Source organism: Salvelinus sp. IW2-2015, unplaced genomic scaffold (assembly GCF_002910315.2).
Source record: "Salvelinus sp. IW2-2015 unplaced genomic scaffold, ASM291031v2 Un_scaffold8571, whole genome shotgun sequence".
Classification (NCBI taxonomy): Eukaryota; Metazoa; Chordata; class Actinopteri; order Salmoniformes; family Salmonidae; genus Salvelinus; species Salvelinus sp. IW2-2015.
In genome coordinates, this window is record NW_019949830.1 from 5,708 (window position 1) to 9,690 (window position 3,983).

Genomic DNA, 3,983 nt, shown 5'->3' on the forward strand with positions numbered 1-3,983 from the left:
TGGATGTAGTGAAGGAAGAAAGGACAAAGGGAAGAAGGAAAGGGGAGAGAGAACCACCGCAACACAAACCACTCTCAAAAGCAAGCCCAGGACACACACACACACTCACACACACACACACACACACACACACACACCACACACACAACACACACACAACACACACACACACACACACACACACACACACACACAACACACACACACACACACACACCCACACAACACACACACAACAACACACACCCCAGAAGTTGCAAATCCTCTGCCATATCTCTGTTCTTCTCCTTGTGAACAGAGAGCGATATGTGATGAGTTTTCTCTAGAGCAATGCTCCGCTACAGAGAAGATATTGATGAGTTTCTCTAGAGAGCAAGCTCCCACTACAGAGAGCGATATGTGATGAGTTTCTCTAGAGCAATGCTCCCAGCTACAAGAGAGAGAATAGATGAGTTTCTCTAGAGCAATGCTCCCAGCTACAGAGAGAGATATGTGATGAGTTTCTCTAGGAGCAATGCTCCCAGCTACAGAGAGCGATATGTATGAGTTTCTCTAGAGCAATGCTCCCAGCTACAGAGAGCGATATGTGATGAGTTTCTCTAGAGCAATGCTCCAGCTACAGAGAGGATATGTGATGAGTTTCTCTAGAGCAATGCTCCCAGCACAAGAGAGCGATATGTGATGAGTTTCTCTTAGAGCAATGCTCCCAGCTACAGAAGAGCGATATGTGATGAGTTTCCTCTAGAGCAATGCTCCCAGCTACACAGAGAAGCGATACGTGATGAGTTTTCTCTAGAGCAATGCTCCCAGCTACAGAGAGCGATATCGTGATGAGTTTCTCTAGAGCAATGCTCCCAGCTACAGAGAGCGATATGTGATGAGTTCTCTTAGGAGCAATGCTCCCAGCTACAGAGAGCGATATGTGATGGTTTTTCTCTAGAGCAATGCTCCCAGCACAGAGAGCGATAGTGATGAGTTTCTTCAGAGCAATGCTCCCAGCTACAGAGAGCGATACGTGATGAGTTTCTCTAGAGCAATGCTCCCAGCTACAGAGAGCGATACGTGATGAGAGTTTCTCTAGAGCAATGCTCCCAGCTACAGAGAGCGATATGTGATGAGTTTCTCTAGAGCAATGCTCCCAGCTACAGAGAGCGAATGTGATGAGTTTCTCTAGAGCAATGCTCCCAGCTACAGAGAGCGATATGTGATGAGTTTCTCTAGAGCAATGCTCCAGCTACAGAGAGAGAATATGTGATGGTTTCTCTAGAGCAATGCTCCCAGCTACAGAGAGCAGATAGTGTGATGAGTTTCTCTAGAGCAATGCTCCCAGCTACAGAGCGATACTGTATGGTTTCTCTAGAGCAATCTCCCCAGCTACAGAGAGCGATACTGTATGAGTTTCTCTAAGAGCAATGCTCCCAGCTACAGAGAGCGATATGTGATGAGTTCTCTAGAGCAATGCTCCCAGCTACAGAGAGCGATATGTGATGAGTTTTCTCTAGAGCAATGCTCCCAGCTACAGAGAGAGATATGTGATGAGTTTCTCTAGAGCAATGCTCCCAGCTACAGAAGAGAATATGTGATGAGTTTCTCTAGAGCAATGCTCCCAGCTACAGAGAGCGATATGTGATGAGTTTCTCTAGAGCAATGCTCCCAGCTACAGAGAGAGATATGTGATGAGTTTCCTAGAGCAATGCTCCCAGCTACAGAGAGAGATATGTGATGAGTTCTTAGAGCAATGCTCCCAGCTACAGAGAGAGATATGTGATGAGTTTTCTCTAAGAGCAATGCTCCCAGCTACAGAGAGAGATATTGATGAGTTCTCTAGAGCAATGCTCCCAGCTAACAGAGAGAGATATGTGATGAGTTTTCTCTAGAGCATGCTCCCAGCTACAGAGAGCGATATGTGATGATTCTCTAGAGCAATGCTCCCAGCTACAGAGAGAGATATGTGATGAGTTTCTCTAGAGCAATCTCCCAGCTACAGAGAGCGATATGTGATGATTTCTCTAGAGCAATGCTCCCATCTACAGGAGAGATATGTGATGAGTTTCTCTAGAGCAATGCTCCAGCTACAGAGAGCGATATGTGATGAGTTTCTCTAGAGCAATGCTCCCAGCTACAGAGAGAAGACATGCCCTCTGACCTCTGAAACACTCAATATGCAAAACCTGGAATAGAAAAACAACACTTGATATTAATACTATTACAGCAGCATTACAAGCTGAGTAACGGCTGGATGAAGATGACAATGTTTACAAACTCAGAAATGGCAAACCGTTAAATCATTAATGTGAACAAGTACAGTGATGTTGTTTTCTAAACAGTCTGAATGCCAGAGAGAATGAGACAGACATTAGTGTTCTGTTAAAATGACCTTTCTAAACATTTCATCTAGCTAACATCCGCTGGCACCCTGGGACCCCACAACCATCTCACACCGATAAAACATCTGAATATATTTTAAATGGCAAAGGAATGTTTTGAAGGATGGTAATTGCTAGTTTTAAAGTTCAAATGGACCATGCGAAGGATCTCAGGATCAATAGAGAGTTCTAGACTGTTCTGGAACGTTCTGTTTGAAAGAAAGTAACTCATAGTGTCACAGCCTAGAAGCAAACACAGCAAGATGATTTTGAACGAGGATTGTTTGTGCATAAGACTGTTTCAGTCCAGTGAGCTAAACTTTAGGCATTAGCTGGGGAAGATAACATGAGCGTGAGGAGTAGTGTGTGTTTGTGTGTGCTGAGATTTGGTGTGTGTTTTTGGCACCTGTTCAGACACACCATTGGAGATTCAGGAGGGGTGTGGATAATGGACTGTCCCGCAGTAGGACAGCACCCGAACACACACACACACACACACACACACACACACACACACACACACACACACACACACACACACACACACACACACACACCAACACACCACCCACACACCAACACCACACACACACCCCCCCTGTGGTCTTATACTTCTCTCTTTCATCCCAGGGAAAATCTGTCTTACTGTGTGTTGTGTGTGCTGTTGTGTGTGTGTGTGTGTGTGTGTGTGTGTGTTGTGTGTGTGTGTGTGTGTGTGGTGTGTGTGTGTGTGTGTGGTGTGTGTGTGTGTGTGTGCGTGCGTGCGTGCGTGCGTGCGTGCGTGCGTGCGTGCGTGCGTGCGTGCGTGCGTAGGATCTGCTGGCTTGCCAAACGCTGCGCTTATTAGCGCCCACAGAGTGCTTTTACCCTCCTCCTCTCTCTCCCTTTTTGAGCATGGTTGCTGAGAGCATCAGAACTTTTGTTTAGCGGTGGGAAACAGCTCTCTCTCTCTGTCTCTCTCTGTCTCTCTATGTCTCTCTCTGTCTCTCTATGTCTCTCTCTGTCTCTCTCTGTCTCTCTCTGTCTCTCTCTGTCTCTCTCTGTCTCTCTCTGTCTCTCTCTGTCTCTCTCTGTCTCTCTTCCTCTCTCTGTGTCTCTATGTGTCTCTCTCTGTCTCTCTCTGTCTCTCTCCACCTCTCTCCACCTCTCTCTGTCTCTCTCTGTCTCTCTCTGTCTCTCTCTGTCTCTCTCTGTCTCTCTCTGTCTCTCTCTGTCTCTCTCCACCTCTCTTTCTCTCTCCATGTCTCCTTCCCTCCCTCCCTCCTACGGGCCATGCTGGATTAGGCATCAAATACAGAGAGAAAGAGAACAAGAGAAAAGGAGAGAGAGAGAAACAAAGACAGAGGGTGMAATAAGACAGAAAGAAAGAGATGATTGAAAGAGAGGAAGCTGTAAGCCTCCAGCTGTAGTGACCCTGTCCCTCCTTCACCAGCTGGGAGTTTGTTTGATGCTACTGTACTCTGATCAATGCCCTGCACTCCCAACAACACTATCAAACCCTTCTAAAGAGACCCTGAGTACATAACACACTAACAATCCACCCTTTACATACCTACAGTACACAATGGCCTTCCAGTGTAGCCTGGTGAACAGATCTGGGTGTGCTTTAGGCAGCTG